Source organism: Heterocephalus glaber, unplaced genomic scaffold, assembly GCF_053883595.1.
Source record: "Heterocephalus glaber isolate CG9 unplaced genomic scaffold, H.glaber_assembly_v1.0 deba00001072, whole genome shotgun sequence".
In the NCBI taxonomy this organism is placed as follows: domain Eukaryota; kingdom Metazoa; phylum Chordata; class Mammalia; order Rodentia; family Bathyergidae; genus Heterocephalus; species Heterocephalus glaber.
In genome coordinates this window covers 45842-64708 of record NW_028258189.1, presented here as the reverse complement: position 1 = coordinate 64708, position 18867 = coordinate 45842, and the positions used below count along the sequence as shown (strand labels likewise).

Here is an 18867-nt window from a genome sequence, read left to right as displayed (position 1 = left end):
ACATGGTTAGTGGATATGAGGCCCTGGGTTCCATCCCCAGCTCTAAAAATAGCAAAATATTCCCCCAAATCTTAATATCATACTTTGAAAATTTACAACACAATCTAATGACTATAGCCCTTTTATACTATTGCAATAAATTAAATCCCTGGAAAGGTTCTCTTTTAGTGGGGGAGAATTTTACATCACATGTTTTCTTCCTTGAATTTTAATTACCATTTCATTTCCTTCAGAGAATTTTAACTTAAAGTGATATTGCATGATGCTTGAAAGTCTTGTTTTTAATTATTTATTTTACTTACCTAAAACTCTACACTATTTAAAATGTTTACTTAAAAAATTTGGTGACTCTAAGTCTCTAAGAGTTAAAAAATTCTCTTTAGCTTGTAGTAGCATTGCATTTATTATACTTAGTTAATACAAGTAACATACATTGTTTAAATCATCACAAAGACATTAACATTAATTTTTTTTATTTTACAGAACCATATTTATTGACATAGAAAGATGTTCACAGTATACAATCAGTGGGGGGACAAGTTACAAATACTTATAGTATGATCTTGTTTTGATTTCTTAAATGAAAATCTCAAAGCATGTACTTGATAGTTTCACACATAAAGACTTCCTCCACAGCTCAGACCAAGCGTTGTAATTCCTTCTGAATCTCATAACCTCAACCAAATTCCTGAAATGTCTTTTGGGCAAACAAGACTTCCAGGGATCATTATCTTGTAGTTTGAGACAGTAGCCTTTCCCCTTGATTTCTTGTTCTATATTGGTGGAACTTCAGTTATGGGTTCAAATTTCTCCAATTAAATTTATGCTGTTTTAGCTTATACAAATGTAAACTGGGCTTGCCTGCTAGTAAAAGATTGAGTTCTTTGGACTTTCATTCATGTGACACACAGAATAAATCAAAAAAAGTAAAGTATGATTTTGCAAGAGAAAGAAAGGAACTATCTTTTAAACGCAAGGTATGAAACAATGTTTAGAACAATTAGAGGTCTTTAAAATACAAGGAACAGATGGATAGAAAAGGTAGGATATACACTATTTTACTTTCTTATATGATTCACATCTACATCTTGTTTGTTCAACAAAGTTTTTGATACCTAGTATTTCCCAGATACTGCCAGGCAAAATACATATATCCATATCAGACTTTTCTCCTGATCTTCAGTCCACTATAGCCAAATGTCTAATGGACAACTGCATTTGGAGGAAGTTAAGAATTGTAACACCTGTCAGAGACATTGTCTGCCACAAAATTAAACCATTAAAAACAAATGCTAGGGGGTGGGGATTTAGCTCAGTGGTTCCACTGCCTGCCTTGCAAGCTCGAGGACCCGAGTTCAATCCCCGGTACCAAAAAAAAAAAAAAAGCTCTCTGAGCTTTGAATGCCACCACCTAAAAAACTGAAGGACCATAAGGTAGTGTCGAGAGGTGGGGGTTGGTGTCAGACAAAACAGCTATGTCAACTGCCTGTTATGAGGGTTTAGAAAAAGGTATTTAACCATTGTAATTCTCCTTGAAGGATGCCCAGAATACTGAGTTCTAATAAATAATATTCATAGCTTGTTCACAATCACTGTAAGAGGAAAAAATTTCCAAAACATAGTGCCAATACAGTGTTTCATGAAGAGCACTCAATAAATGTCTTCTCCCCATGCAGAGCACCCTTTTCTTCTGTAAAATAACTTTGACACAATGAAACTGCCTAACAATTTATGAGCTGTAAATGAAATAACAAAATTTTAAGAGTAAACAAACATCACATTTTGTCTAAGATTCACTTATTTCTGTTTTGAATGAGTTCTGATGTATCTGGAACAGGGGAAAAATAGAAATCCCTTATGATAACCTAAGTCTCCTAAATGTACTGATAAGGTACACATACACATACCACATATACACCTATAGGTACTATTATTTATGTGTCCATACTTTATTTCTGTAAGTTGATTACAAATTCAATATTTTCCTTTTTCTTTTCCCCCAGTACCGAGGATTGAACTCAGGACCTTGCTCTTGCAAGGCAGGCACGGCACCACTGAGCTAAATCTCTGGCCCCAACATTTTCTTTTTTGCCATTTGAAGCTACAAATGAATCTAAGCAGATACTAATGATGAAGCTAAGCTTATTTATAATGAAATGGCTTACTCTAAGTAAAATTTTAAATATGCCAATCTAGACAACATAAAAATCAAAAAATATTTTCAGATGTTAGCATTCATTTGATACACACAAAATGTTCTAGCTCAGAGCTACAGCCTCACAGGTAACACTGTTGAAGATGTAATGTATAATGTGTGCACTATAATAAAAATTACACCAGGGTCTTTGGAAATGTACAGCCTTTCAGAATCTGGAGATGATTCAGTGTTCTCTTCCATTTCTGAGTAATTTTACATTGTTTCACTAATCTCTTTAACTTCATGGAAAATAGCCATAAGTGTTTTATAGCTGAAGTGATCAACGACTGTAATTGAGCCCTTTCTTATATGCTCCTTTATGTTAATAAATATGGCCACAGCACTAACAAGATTGGCTTTTGCCTCTTTCTGGTTAAAGATGAGTTTTAATGCTGCCAGTGCCTTCATATTGATCAGGTCTCTGGCTGCAGTTGGATTGTCACACATATTCAAAAGTACTTTCAAAACAAGATTTCTGGTTTTACGATTCCCCTCAGACAGCAAATGGAAAAGCTCTGAAAAGTAACTAGTAACAATATAGTGATGGACAGATTCAGTACTCAGTTGCCCAAGTAGTTTTAATCCAGTCTGCTGTCCAGGTGAGTTTACGGGGAAAGACACAGTTTCCTTACACATATGCTTAACATGTAATTCGATCTTTCGTTGTCTTTCATCCCCGGAAAGAGGATTCAGAGTAATTGCAGTCTTTTTCCTCCTTTCAGGGGAAGGAAAAGTAAGTAAGCTTTCAATAAGTGTCACTACACCCACTTCATTAATGAATTCTTGGGCAAATGGATGAACATTATGGATACCCATTGCAATCTGTACTATTTTATGAATGAGAGGATCAGTGGTTGACTTCAGTATACTAACAAGTTTTTCAAATTCCTCAGAATCCAAGTAGCATTCCATTTTGCAAGGGCAAGGAAATGGCTTAATCCCATTCACCTCCCTGATCTTAATTTGTTGCCTAATTTCATCTATGGTCTGGATGCAAGGGTCAGCACCAAATGGGAACTCAGGAATAGACTGCGAACTTGAGCAAGTGTTCCTAGAAGGGCAGGCTGCTGCTGCAGAAGAATGAGTACTTTCTTCAGTTGAGGAAACAACAACATATGAAGAGGACCTTGTCTCAGATGGGACCTGAGACCTAAATCCTAACAGTGCTGGAGTTACAGCAGGGGCTTTGGGCCAGATAGTAACCTCAGATCAGTCCTTGGGTCCGTTTGTTTGATTAATTGCATCCACAGGCTGAGGTCTAACTATCCTGCATACAGGTTTGGGCTCAGGGTCAAAACTAGTGTCATCTCCTTCCCAAAACCAGTTCCCTATAACATTTTCCTCCTCATCCTCATCCACCCCTGATACAGACTTACATCTGGCCCCAGCCTCAGACTCCAACTTCTCAGCACAGACCCGGGCAGCAGTATCAGCTTTATTTCTGTCTTTGGTACTGGAATGATCACCCGCCTCTTCTCCCTTCCAGAACCAGGAACCAATACTGGCCCCTTCCCCAGCCCAGAACCAGGTATCAATGCCAGCCTCATCTTTGCCCGTGGAGCGGGTCACCTCCTTCATTCTCAGCTTTGGAACTGACGTCTGCTGTGGCTTTCACTGGAGCCTTAGGCTCCGACAGCACTCGTTCCTTCATCTCAGCAGCAACCCTGTTCTTAGATACTGCCTTCATCTCTGTCACTACATCTGCTTTATACCCTGCTTTGGCTTTTGTTTTGGACCGGGTCTTGGCTACTGCTTTGACTACACCTGTAACCTCCTTCTCTGCTCCAGCTTTAACAGGTACTTTTGTCCTTTTCTCAGTTTTGGCCTGACCTCTAGCCTTGCTCTTTGTTCCAGTCATGGTTAAAGCTCAGTTATATAGTCTTGTCCAGTCTGATCAGTGTCTTTGTACTTTTTTACAGGGTTAGAGATGAACTTGGTAGTAAGAGTGAAAGAGTCACTTGTCAGTTTAGCAGTCACACAGTCCCCTGTCCAAACACAACCTTTGTCGATGATATGGCCCGAGTAGAGGCACACTCAGGCCGCAGAAAGATGATGGTTTCTGAGTGCAGACCTGTTGAAGGTAATGATCTTCTACCAATCCAAGACCAGCACAGTTACTAATGGACATAGACCTGGAATCCAAATGAACAGCTTTCGTTCTGTTTCTTAATTAACTTGCAAGTGAACAGCTACCTGAAGATCTTTGTAGGAAGCTCATTTACTGTCAATGCTCAGAAAGCAGGGGTTCTCAGGAGGTGCTATCTTTCCAACCAAAAAGAATCCTGAGGCTGGAGAAAAGTCACCACCTGCTCTCTCCTCTCCTCTGGCAGCTCGGCACTCAGGCTCCCACCACTTTCCGCTTTCCGTGCAACCAGAATTGCAAAGCAGCATCCCGCTCCCACGCCTCTGCACCAAACCCAACACTGATAATTTAAAAATACAATTTATTAAAACATGCTGGGTGTGGCAGCACACACCTGTAATAGCAGCTCCTCTCAAGGCCGAGGCAAGATCACAAGGCCCAGGCCAGCCTGGGAAACTTAATGAGACCCTGTCTCAAAGTAAAATTTACAAAATAGTAGGGTTGGGGATGCAACTTAGTAGTAGTATCCCCTGGGCTCAGCCCCTATTACTTAAACAAATATTAATGAAACTTTTAATGAGATTAATGAAGCTCTCCCTTTTGTCCTTTTAGATTTATTTCTATATTAATATGTAAGGATTTCTAACTCTTTCACTAGCTTTTTGTATGCATATGTATATGTATGTGATGCCTCACACATGCTGGGCAAACACTCTACTATTATAGGCAGCTAAGTTAGTTAGAAATTAATATACAGTCAGAGAGGGTCTGGGCTCTCAAGGAAGTCAGCAGAAAATAAAAGACAAAAGAACTGTAGCTGGAGGCACATCTGAAGAAGACCAGGCCTCAACATAAAGATGCAGTGACCAGGCCCAAGCCCACATGCCTCCCTAGGGGATAAGCAGTAACCTGGAATTATACTATGAATGGTATCATCTGGTCCAGCAAAGTCCAGATAGACATCAGCCACCCAGGTGGGTGACTGGAGCATCTGGACACAGCCCTTCCTAAAAAAGCCTTTGTTCTTTCCATGTACCCTTGTTACATGACATGCTTCCATATTGGATCAATATTAGCTAAGAGACTATATTTGTCATCTTTTTTTTGTTTGTACTGGGGATCAAACTCAGAACCTTGCACTTTTCAGGCAGGTGTGGTGCCACTGAGCTAAATCCCCGACCCTGACTATACTAGTAATCTTGTTGATTGGTTGCAGTTTGACCCACATTGTACTCACCTCGTGATTTTGTACCCACCCTTGTGATTTCGCTCTATAAAACATTCTAAGAGAAGTGACCTGTATAGCAACCCATTTTTGGGACCCTCCTGATTTTCAGGAGCTATTTCTCAATAAATCTTTCCTACTCTTAACCTCCCTTGCTCCTTGGAACTCACTCTTGGATTTTAGGGGACACGGACTTGGCATATCTGGCATCTAGCAGATTGGGAGCTATATTTCTCCTATATCAATACCACTGAGCTTCACCCCCCACCAACGTACAATAGACATGGGGTGGAGGAGGATCATTCCTCTGTAGGGAGATAAGACTGTCCTACGCACTGGAGGATATTTGGCAGCATCCCTAGCCTCTACCCACTAGATGTTAGTAGTACATCCCTGTTGTGATAGCCAAAAACTGCCTCTCTGAGGGCTGGGGTATGGCTCAGTGGCAAAGCATTTGCCTAGCCTGCACAAGGCCCTGGGTTTCATCCCCAGCAACAACAGCAATAACAAAAGAAATCCCTGCAGCATTGGGAAATCTCCTGAGGGGACCGGCCATGGCCACCTCCTTCCAGCTCCCCAGTGAGAGTCACTAAGGAGCAGTCCCTCTGTTCTGTGAATGGAAACATCTGGAGGGCCTGGGGGTGTGGCTCCATGGCAAAGCACTTGTCTACCAAGCCAGAGACTCTGGGTTCCATCCCCAGCATCGAAAAGAAATGGAAATACTGATTTTCAAAATAATTTATTATCCATCACTGTATTTCTTCACTTTCTCCAATTCTCATTAAACTAAAAATAACCACCACAGGACTATGGGATGATTCCTAATTTTAGCTGTTATTTTCTATCCTGGTTGGCACTCCTTTAAACCAATAAACCCAGGATTGAGAAGACTGTAAATACTGGTGAATTACAGTAAACTTTCTCAATACTGTATTTAAAAACAAAGCTTTGCCTTAGATAGGTTTTTTTTTTTTTTGTCAAGACCACTGTGTAAGGCTTTCTTACTATGTAGGAAATATCTATCCTCTAACCTAATTAGTAAATCAGTTATCTTCAAAGTTCTCAGCCATATCAGAATTCCTTTCTGTCAAAACAGGCTAAATAATTAAATTCAAATAACTGAGTTAGTATGTGCTTCAAAGAACATCATAGAACTAGTGAAGAAGAAATTACAGCAGGCATCTGTAAGACTGATTACCCAAAGCAATCAAGAGCTAATATAATGAATCTATCCATTTTGTTTTTATTAAATTCTTTTATTGGTACATTGTAGGTATACAACACAATTACATTTCTCATTGGGAACTGTACCCCTACATAATGCATCTTGGTTCTTATTTTTTTCCCATTCCTAGCCCTCCCTTCACCCCCTCCACCCTTCCCTATTTACAAAGACTTCATTTCCATTTTTTCCATTTCTCATCATTTTTTCCTTTCCCTTCTTTCCTTTCCCCTGTGCCTCCCACTACCCCTACCCCTTTGGACCTTTTATTCCTATTTTGCATTATCGATTATTCAGTCTAATAATTGGTACATTTTAGGTATACAATATAATGACATTCATCATTGGAAATTTGCACTTTTACATACTCTCTTGGTTCTTATTTTTCACCCTTCCCAGCCCTCCCTTCAACCCCTCCAGTCCTCCCTATTTACAAAGATTTTGTTCCTATTTTTCCATTTTCTTACATTAATCCCATTCCCTTCTATCCTTTCCCCTAGCCCTCCCACTTCCTTCCCCTTTGCCCCTTTTCTTCCTATTTCACATTACCTATTATACATTTAGTCCTTATGTACACTTTCAGTTTCTCACACCAGAGAAACTATTCAGTATTTACACATGTGTGTCCTATTTATTTCACTTAAGAGTATGGCCTCAATGTGCATCCACTTAGCTATAAATGTCTCTAATTTCTCATTTTTTATGGCTGAGTAGTACTCCATTTTATAAAAAAAAACACATTTTCTTTATTCAGTCTCCAGTTGATGGGCATTTGGGCTGTTTCCAAGTTTTAGCTATTACAAACTGTGCTGCTATGAACATGGGTGCACATATATCACTGTGGTATGATTCTTTTAATTCTTTGGGGAAGATCCCCAGCAGTGGCATAGCAGGGTCAAATGGGACTTCCAGTCCTAGTTCTTTGAGGTATCTCCATGCTGATTTCCACAGTGGTTGCACCAGTCTACACTCCCACCAGCAGTGGAGCAGGGGTCCTCTTTCCACAATCGTCACGATTGTGTTGCTTCACATGCTTCTTTCTGTAGGCTGCTTGGCCTACTTTTTTGATGCACCAGAGATGGACCATCTCCCAACAACTACAGCTACTCCTAACCAAACTGTTGCAGCAGCCAAGTTCAGCTAAGGAGAAAATTCTCTTTCATATACTGAGGAGCGTGGTTCTTGTGGACCTGGCATCCACTGTAGGAAAGCAGAGTGGCCAAAGCCAGCAGAAAATGGACAGATGGCTCCACACTGAAGCTCATTGTCTATTTAATAAACAAATTAAATGCTGGGCTGGGGGGGGGGTCGTGGCTCAGTGGTAGAGCACTTGCCTAGCATGCCTGAGGCCCTGGGTTTGATTCCCCAGCACCACAAAACATCAGCAACCAAAACAAAAATTAAATGTTGTTCAGCACAAACTAACTAACTAACTAGCTAACTAAATAATAAAAAGGAAATGGTGGCCTAGGGATATAGCTCAGTGGGACAACACCTGCCTGGCAAATGTGAGGCCCTGAGTTCAATTCCTCGTACTAAAAGGGGGAAAAAAAGGAAACAAGAAAGCTCCATAGTAGGAAAATAAACCTAATGGGCACTCTATAAAAGCCCAGAGAGCAAGAACAGTGAGCAAGTGACACGTGACAGTGGTCGTCCTTAGAAGTTTTAAGGAAGGGCAAGCCAAGACAATTAAATGTCTTCTATTTTTATTTTGGCCGAAGCCATTTAAGCCTCCTATGGAAGACACATGCAGACAGAGGAATGGATGGCTTTGCTATATGCAGATCTATCACCACTCCTGTAGCACTTTCTAAAGTCCACGGAACTGGGCGGGGGGGGGGGGGCTGTACACCTGTATTCCCCAGACTCAGAATGCCAAGAATGCAGGAGGATTGCCAGAGTTTGAAGCCAGCCTGGGTTATATAGTGAGTTCAAGGCCAGCCTGGACTACCTAGCAAGACCCTGTCCCAAATACATACATACATACAAAAAGTCCATCTTCTCAATGCCAACCAATTTATAGGAGTCTCTGCATTGTTGCGTTTTGTATATCTAATTGTCTGCAGTTACTGATAGATAATGTTCATATGGAGGTCCAAGAGGAACCTGATTTTCTTTCCTAAATTAAAAATAGTGGGCTGGGAATGTAGCTCAGTGGTGGAGCACTTGCCTAGCCTGTGTGAGTTCCTCAGTTCCATTTCCAGGACTGCAAAACAAAGAAATATATATGCATATTCTAGAAGTTAATATGACTTTTAGCTATCAGTTTCCTTTGTGAATCCCTAGAAGAATAACAATTTGAGAATGATAATTCAGAGTCATTGGAGCAAGGTGGATTCTAATGGTATTTCATGACATTTTGTTGGCTTAGAAGAGAGCCACATCACAGAATGCACTGGACACAAGAATATGTATTTGCCGTAGTGCTAAGTGAAATTCCCCCATTAGATTATAAATGCAAACATCTGTGCAATTTTAGACAAGTTATATAAATGAAAGATAGGTTGAATTTAAAAATGGTACCACTATGGGAAAGTTTAAGATCCTCTAGTTTTTAAATATCTCGAGAAACAACTTACTACAATTTTAGACCACTGATTTTTAAAAAATGAAGCCGGGGCTTCCAACTTTAATCTAGAAAACTGATTTTGTTGTGGGCCCTTTGTTAGTCTTGTTACAAAACAACAAAAATGTGGAGAAATATAAAGAAAAATTATCTATAAATAGAATTATGAAATTACACTTCTGATTAGCAGTATTTTAAAGTAAGATCACAAATCAAAAGACATTGAAGGCATTTACGTCCACTGCTAAGCCAAGTCTGAAAATGTTCTGCAGTCTATCATCATTTAAATAGAGGCTTTTCATTATTCAGCAGCTCACTGAGATACAGTGACACTTCGTGGATGATATATACTGGACCAGACTAATTCCCCATATCTTCAGCAATGCGTTCTTCAACATGTGGGTAATTAAGTGTCATTCATTAGAATACCAAATTAGGACTAAAGAAAGGGCCTGAGAACAGTAAAAAAAATTACAGATAGTGGAGGAAGAAGAAAGCCTTTCAGTGACCCAGAGTCCTATTACATAAAATAGAGTTCCCTAATAAAGATATGAAGAATATGGTCTATGCTGTCACAGCTTCATGGTGCCTTTATGGTTAGTCAGCATAGCCCCTTCTCTCAATTTAGTACAAACCCTGGGCACTCAATTATCTTGCCCAAAGTTCCAAAAGTAGAGACTCCTATCTAGTCTGTGAATGTGTTCTAAGCTGATTGATTTCACCATAGTATGAGATATGAGACTCTCTATATGACACATTGATCTACCTCCTTTTGAAGGTGATGTTATTTGGTTTCTCTCTAGACCTCCTTTCTCTAACTCATCTAACTACTGATGGGCCTGGTGCATGAGCACTGCCAGTTCCCCAGGCAGAAGCTGCAGGAAGTCTGGGGCACTCGGTGAGGAAGGAGCTCTGTCTCAGTCTGATGCCATGGCCATAAGCACTAGACCATGCTTTGAGACAATCGTGGCCCTTTCACTCGGTGTTACTGATGTTGAAGCGCTCCAGCTCTCTGTGTTGTGCTTGGCACCAGTCGCTGTGCAAATGCCCTGCTGGTAGGATCTAATGGAGTCTCAGGGTATCTGCATGAATGTCCTTCTGAGATGAGAAAACTGTCTGGCAGCAGACAAATCCAGGGTACTCCTGGACCAAATTTCCAGAATTGGGTCATGATCATAAAAGTTTCTCTGCATTACAATTGTCTGTGGCTTTTTATGCATAAAGGTAGTTTCAGTGATTAAATTTAGCCACAAAATTACACATTTTGAGCAAAATATATGTATATGTAAATTAAGCAAAGAATTTCTTTTTGTCTTGAGAGAATGACAATGATAGACATAACTCTAGTCTGGTACAAGATGGGCAAGTTTGGGGGGACTTGAGCCTATAGGGATGTTAAATTGGAGGATATTCATAAGGCAAGAATTAAGAAATATTCACGCACTGCTTCCCTTTGTAACTGTCTTGTCAAACATTATAAAAACGCTAGTCAGCGTCATGCTTATGATCAGGAGTGATTTCAACCAGTGCCTTCTGGTATATCAAATAGATGTAACTGTGTATTCCTTTGCTCATTTATTTTTACCAAGTCCTCTGGTTGCCAATAGGGGCATGCCAAGATGAAAGTCTTGAACCTGATTAATCAAATCCATTAAAACTATCAACATCATATCTGATGTCTCTTCCATCAGTGAAGTGTGACAAATCCTTTTGAGGAGTCTTTTAATGTGCTCACGGCTAACAGGATCAGCCTGTGCTGGCTAATTAGACAAACCCTTTCGTTCTGAGCACCAGTATCACCAGGCATAATGAGCTTGCCCTGCAGCTAAGAGTGTGACCCCTAACAGGGTTCCAAGATCAAGCAATCCAGCCTCATCCAAAGCTGGGGAGACTACACTGAGCAAAAATATCTTCTTTATAAAGAAAATCTGCTAGGAGAGGCAACACAGTGTACTTTTGCAGGGGAAGAAAGTGTTAGCACTTCTTTGTAAATTCCCATATATGTTATTACATGGTTTATTGGGGAGTGCCTAATATACTCTTCATCAATAAAATGTTTACACTTCTGAGTGTGTCTCTATAAAAGTGACACGCTAATCAGACCATGGCACCAGGACTGAGAAGTTTTGCTGAAAAGCAACTTTGGAGGATGACCAGTATTCTTCTTTTTTTTCTTATTTTTTCTTTTACCTCTACAGCCTCTAGAAGCTGGTAGAAAAAAGGGACCTTATATGGAACCTGAGCTGAGGTCCTTGTTTTGGCAGTGGGCAGCTTCCATGGTGTCTTCTGTTGCTGTTAGTAATGATCTTAGGCCCAATTGTTTGACTTGTGTAGACAACGTTGTAAAAACCATCTTCACAGAGACCCCGTGACAGTCCTTGGAGATGCCAGCCTTCACTGTTCCCATGGGTTGTGCAGTCACTGTTGGGAGAAGTTTGGGGAGCTGGAGGAAATTTGCCAGACAGACAATAGCTAGATCCCTTGCAATCAGAGGGCTCTCTCTGCCCATCTCCCAGTTATTCTTTACCTCTGTAGAGTTGTCAGTGATGATTGGGAGTCTTGATACCCTTTGAGAATCTAATGAAAGAAAAGGATCTTTGCAACATAAAATGTTCATAGACGTTTGTACATGTCTTTGGGGCTGTTCCTGTCTCATTCCTGACACTTAATCCATTGATTTTATAAAACAGCCACTTGTCGGTGAGACTGACTTCTTGGGTTTGGTATGAGAAACACAGGTGTTTTTCTATGACCCAACATCTGAGTTCTGAAAGCAAATGAATTTGGCCACTGTTGAATGCTTGATTCCCTCTTCCAGATTTGGAGTTCACATTAATATCTAAAGTCTCTGAAATAAAATGCTAAAATTTGTTAATTTTGTTTGATCCAGCAATTCCCAAAGCAATATGTCCACAAAAACCTATTTGAAGTGATACTAATACTTGCATGAAATGGCATCATGTGGTTTTGCTTTCTGGAAATGGAAAGCTCCAGAAATGAACAACTTCTAAGTCTGAAGTTGTATGAAGAAATCTCTTGCTCTCTGGCTCCATCTTGCCCTTGGTGTAAATCATCTCTTTGTCCAGAGTGTCCATGCTGTCTATGCTATCTGCCCATCAGCCACTTAGCAGGTATCTCAGCTATCAGACCAGGTATCATGATATCACAGTGTCCAAGGAACCCTTATTCTATTTCTTTTTTTTCATTAAGTTTATTGGTACATTTTAGGTATACAATACAGTTACATTCATCATTGGGATCTTGTACCTTTACATAATGCATCTTGGTTCTTATTTTTTCCCCTTTCCCTGCCCTACCTTCACCCCCTCCACCCTTCCTTACTTACAAAGACTGTGTTTCCATTTTTTCCTTTTCTCATATTTTTTCTTTTCCCTCCTTTCCCCTCCCCCTCCCCCTTCCCCTACTCCTTTAGACCTTTTCTTCCTATTTCACAATATCAATTATACATTTTGATCCTTATTTACACTACTTATTTCCCCTACTGGGAGCCTTAGAATGTATGTCACACAAATAAGGGGGATAACTGTGGTGAGGTTCCTCTTTGTCTATAAGGAGAAAAATATTGTTAAATCAGAATTCACTTAGCATTCGTGCTTACTTAGCTACATAATTATTTTTTTCATTTTTTTCCTTCCCTTCCTCCCCTGTGAGAAGTATCCCTCTACCTAAGCTCAGAACTCTCTCCTCAGTAGTCCTGCTGAGTTCTTTTCTTCTCATTGTCCTCTAGCTTGCTAAAGAGAAATTATTCTAACCCAGGCATGCTAGCCCATGCCCGTAATCCCAGAACTCTGGGAGGCTGATGCAGGAGGATAACAAGTTTGAGACCAGCCTGGGCAATTTAACAACTTAGCAAGAACCTTCTCTCAAAATAGAAAATTTAAAAAGGAGTTGGAGATATTCTCAGTGCAAAGCCCTGCCTCATGACACACACACACACACACACACACACACCCACACACACACACACACACACACACAGAGAGAGAGAGAGAGAGAGAGAGGGAGATTTTGACTTGTTAAAATGGCCAGGGCAACTTTACTCAAACCATTGCAATAGAGAGAAGTTGAACTCACCTCCAAATACAGAAGACATCTGGGATGTATAAACAAAGTGGAGAGAGAGGTGGCCAGGGGACTGAAAATTACTAGGAAGCAATTCATGCAATGTCAAGGGCAGGAAAACTCCTGCTCAATGACTTCATGGGAACCTTGCTAAGAGAAGATGAAGGATATAAATTTCAAGGGAGGGAGATTCTCTCAGCAGAACCCAAGAATGTGATGAAATCTCTCTCCATCCAGCTCCATCCTGCCTGGGTCGTTAATCATTCCTTTTCCCGTAAAACCATATCATGTACACTAACCACCCACTGGTCACTTAATATCTATCACCTAGGATGTCAGACCGACCATACCCATTCTTTGCTTAAACTGGGGTCAGTCATGTAATGCCAGGGCAGAAGAGAGCTCAAAAGATCCTGACTAAAGTTCAGTCAAGAAGGAAGTATTTGTCAAACTCATTTGCCTTCTGTCCTGGCCCTCTGCTTTAACTCATAAACCAATTAAAAAAGAAGTCCAAATATCTCATTTCTATTGAAAACTCTTTCCCTGTAACTTCAACTATTTATGGCTTTATGCTTTTCTTTCATAGTCATATTTTGGTATGTTGTAAAAATACGCTATTATGGCTTAGATCTGGAATATTCCCCCAAAGGCGCAGGGGTTCAGAGCTGGGGCTCTCTGAGGTGATTGGATCATGGGGCACTGTACTCATCAGTATACTGATGGGTCCATGGCTGACTTGCTGTTAGGAGGTGCAGTGTGGTTGGAAGAGGCTGGCTACTGAGAGAGTGACCTGAAGGGTGTGTTCTTGTCCCTGGCTCCTCTCTTCTCTCTCTACTTCTTGCGCACCGTAATGTGAGCAGCTTCCCTAAACCCAGGCCCTTCCACCATGCTCTTTCTCCCTTGGAGCTTGTCACCATGGACTGAAACTTCTGAAACTGTGAGACAAAATAAATCTCTCCTCCTTAAGTTGTGGGTGTCAGGTATTGTGTCCCAGTGATGGGAAAGTGACTGAGACATATGTATAACATAAAATTCACCTTGTTAAACTTCTTGGAATTCCATGCAACCACTTTGATGTATGCAATTTGGGGACATTTAACATGCTTTTTGTCTTAGTTGCTTTTCTCTCATTGATGAGACAAAATACTCAACACCTAAAGTTAAAAGGGAACAGGTTTATTTGGCTTACAGTTTGTAGAGGTTTCAGTCCATAATCAGTTGGCTCCAAGGCACTGCAAAGGAGAAACAACATGGTGCACACAAAGTAGCAAAAGCAACAAGGAAATTTAACAGTGTCTTTCTGCCCCTTCTGTTTTATTCAGACTACTTGGTGTGTGTGTGTGGGCTAGTACACACCCCCTTAACCTAGCTCCATCGGGCCCAGATGCACCACGAATCATTCACACATTCTAGATTCAGCCACCTCCAAAGTAGCCTATGACCGCATGAGGCTTGGGGGACATCGAGACACACACCGAAACACTTGATGTTGAGCAGTCATCACCGCTATCAAGTCCCAGAGCCTTCCAAGCATACCAAAAGAGAGCTGTGTAACCATGAGTAGTCACTGTCTGTCCCCTACCCCTGTAGGCCCTGACAACCATGAATCTGCTTTCTGTCTCTATGGATTTGCTGGTTCTGAACAGTTCACATAAATTCGTATTTCCTACAAAAATTGTAAAAACCAGCAACACCCACAATCTCTCTTCTCAACTGGATACAAATGAATTTGGTTATTCTTTAGAGGCTTGTATTTGTTTTTTATCTATTCTATCCTCATCTCCTTACTTCAACTACTCGTGTATGATCTCACATTAATCTATCACTGAGCTATATCCTTAGCCTTTTTAAAAAAATTTTTTATGAGACAGAGTCTTGCTGTTACCCAGGTTGGCTTTGAACTCGTAGTCCTCCAGCTTTAGCCTCCCAGGTAGCTGGGATTACTGATGTGTGAAACCATATCTGACTCAAAGTATTTTTTAATTTTAATTGACACATAATAATTGAAAATTTGTGGGGTACTGTATTATATTTCAATTCATATGCACAATGTACAGTGATCAGATTGGGGTAATTAGCATTTCCATCACCTCTGTAATTTAGCATTTCCTTTTACTGGGAATGTTAAAAATCCTGGGCTGGGGATTTAGCTCAGTGGTTCTGCCACCTGCCTTTCAAGTGCAAGGATCTGAGTTTGATCCCCGGTACCAAAAAAAAAAAAAAAACCTCTCCACTGGCTGTTTTGAAATATGCAACCCTTTTCCTGGTTGTTAGCTTTGTGATATTTGAAACTGAGCAGTAGAGTTCATTTGGGGCCATGATCTGTGTTTGTGTCTTCAACCAGGAATAAAAGTTACCAACAGTACTGTGTTATTGAATCATTTATAATATTATGCCCAGTTTTGGAAAGTTGGAAAAATAGTACAATATCTACACTGTTAGATATCTAGAATGATTCCTCGCTGGAAAAGGCTGTCTGGGGTTCATTCAAATTTTACAGTTTTACTGTAAAGTTTGGTTTTGTGTGTTAGACCGAAGTGGATTTTTAAAAATGATTCTATCATTGTCCTTTGAGTTTATATTCTGTATGTATAGAAGTGGTTTTGAAGATTTTAATGCATAAGCACATTTTGAATTGGCCTCGATTTTCTGTTTTTATCCAGAATTGTGATAAGATTGTAATAAATTGTGAAAAATAAAAATGACTGTAGACATAGGCCATCTTCAGATGTTTTAGAGACTATTTTATCATGCATTTTTAAAATATACAAACGATCTTCCTAAAATGTGAAAGATGGTCACTGGTAGTCTGAGGGCCAATTCAGGAAATAATTCAGATACATCCAGGGACCTTTCCTTCTAGCTAGATGTTGACATTTTCAGATTTGTAGAAGGTTATTGTTTCCCTGAGGCTGGAAGGCAACAGAACATCAGTTTCCTAAATTAACTAAATCAATTCCAAAGGAATAGTGCATCAAGGGTGGTATACTGTTGCCTAAACTTATTACCCAGTTTGGAAAAATACTGGGGAAACAAGAGGGCATTATTTTTTAATGTCAGCAAAATAGCCTTGTTGATTTTTTTCCTACTCCAAGAAGTCATTATCTAACAACACTTTGGGATCTGGTTTTCTACCAAGAAGAAGAGTAAGTCATGCTGAAGTCAATAGAATAGGTAAAAACCATTTTTTTTGGTATTAAATTCTTTTATTGGTACATTGTAGGTATACAACACAATTACATTTCTCATTGGGAACTGTACCCCTACATAATGCATCTTGGTTCTTATGTTTTCCCCACTCCTAGCCCTCCCTTCACGCCCTCCACCCTTCCCTATTTACAAAGACTTTATTTCCATTTTTTCCATTTCTCAGCATTTTTCCTTTCCCTTCTTTCCTTTTCCCTGCCCCTCCCAATACCCCTACCCCTTTGGACCTTTTCTTCCTATTTTACATTATCGATTATTCATTCTAATCATTGGTACATTTTAGGTATACAATATAATGACATTCATCATTGGAAATTTGCACCTTTACATACTCTCTTGGTTCTTATTTTTCACCCTTCCCAGCCCTCCCTTCAACCCCTCCATCCTCCCTATTTACAAAGATTTTGTTCCTATTTTTCCATTTTCTCATATTAATCCCATTCCCTTCTATCCTTTCTCCTGGCCCTCCCACTTCCTTCCCCTTTGCCCTTTTCTTCCTATTTCACATTACCTATTATACATTTAGTCCTTATGTACACTTTCAGTTTCTCACACCAGAGAAACTATTCAGTATTTACACATGTGTGTCCTATTTATTTCACTTAAGAGTATGGCCTCAATGTGCATCCACTTAGCTATAAATGTCTCTAATTTCTCATTTTTTATGGCTGAGTAGTACTCCATTTTATAAAAAAACACATTTTCTTTATTCAGTCTCCAGTTGATGGGCATTTGGGCTGTTTCCAAGTTTTAGCTATTACAAACTGTGCTGCTATGAACATGGGTGCACATATATCACTGTGGTATGATTCTTTTAATTCTTTGGGGAAGATCCCCAGCAGTGGCATAGCAGGGTCAAATGGGACTTCCAGTCCTAGTTCTTTGAGGTATCTCCATGCTGATTTCCACAGTGGTTGCACCAGTCTACACTCCCACCAGCAGTGGAGCAGGGTTCCTCTTTCCCCACATCCCTACCAGCATTTGTTATTGGTTGATTTCATGATAGCAGCCATTCTTTCTGGAGTGAAGTGGAATCTCAGCGTTGTTTTCATTTGCATCTCTCGAATGACCAGTGATGTTGAACATTTTTTCATTTATTTATTTGCTATTTCTACTTCTTCATCTGAGAAATGTCTGTTCATTTCAGATGCCCATTTTTCAATTGGGTCTTTAAATTTGGGAGGTCTGATCTTTTTAAGTTCTTTATAGATTCGAGATAGTAGACCTTTGTCTGAGGAAGAGCAGGTGAAGATTTTTTCCCACATTGTGGGTTGTCTCTTCACACTGCTGGTGGTTTCTCTTGCTGTGCAGAAGCCTTTTAATAAGAAGAGATCCCATTTGTTGATTGTTTGTGCTAGTTCATGGCCAACTGAGGTTTTGTTCATAAAATCTTTTCCTATAGCAGTGTCTTCAAGGGTTCTACCTAACCTCTGTTCCAATTGATTCAGAATTTCTATTTTAACATTTAGATCTTTAATCCATTTTGATTTTAGTTTAGTGCATGGTGAGAGATACAGGTCTAGTTTTAATCTTTGGCAAGTTGAAGCCCAATTTTTCTAGCACCATTTATTAAAGAGGCTATCTTTCATCCAGTGAGGGTGTTTGGCTCCTTTGTCAAAAATGAGATGGTTGAGTATGTCTGGCATTGTTTCTGCATCTTCTAATCTGTACCACTGGTCCTCAAGTCTGTTTGTTTGCCAGTACCATGCTGATTTTATCACAGTAGCTTTGTAGTATAGTTGCATGTTGAGGATTGTGATACCCCCTGCCATGTCTCTGTTACCTAGAATTGCTTTTGCTATTCTGGGTCTCTTCTTGCTCCAAATGAATTTTTGGATTGTTTTCTTGAGGTCTGTGAAGTATACTGCTCAATTGGAATTGCATTAAATCTATATAGCAGTTTTGGAAGTATGGCCATTTTCACTATATTAATCCTTCCTACCCAGGAGCAGGGGATGTCTGTCCATTGTCTGATATCATCTTCAATCTCTCTTTTCAGAGTGCCATAGTTTTCAGAGAAGAGGTCTTTGATTTCTTACATTAGGATGATTCCTAGGTATTTCAGTTTTTTGGATGCTATTGTGAAAGGAATTATTTGCCCTATTTCTCTCTCAGTGAGTCTGTCATTGCTGTAGAGGAAAGCTATTGATTTTTGTGTGTTGACCTTGTAACCAGCTACTTGACTGAAGTTGGTTGTTAAGTCTAGAAGACTTTTGGTGGAGTTCTTGGGGTCTTCTATATAGAGTACCATGTCATCTGCAAATAATGACAATTTGACTTCTTC

The 18867-nt window shown here is 39.9% G+C and overlaps 1 pseudogene; it reads right to left on the bottom strand.

The window, feature by feature from the left end:
- Positions 1–2410: 2410 nt before the first annotated feature.
- On the bottom strand, positions 2411–4177 carry LOC101720981 (G protein-coupled receptor associated sorting protein 3-like; annotated as a pseudogene).
- Positions 4178–18867: the final 14690 nt, after the last annotated feature.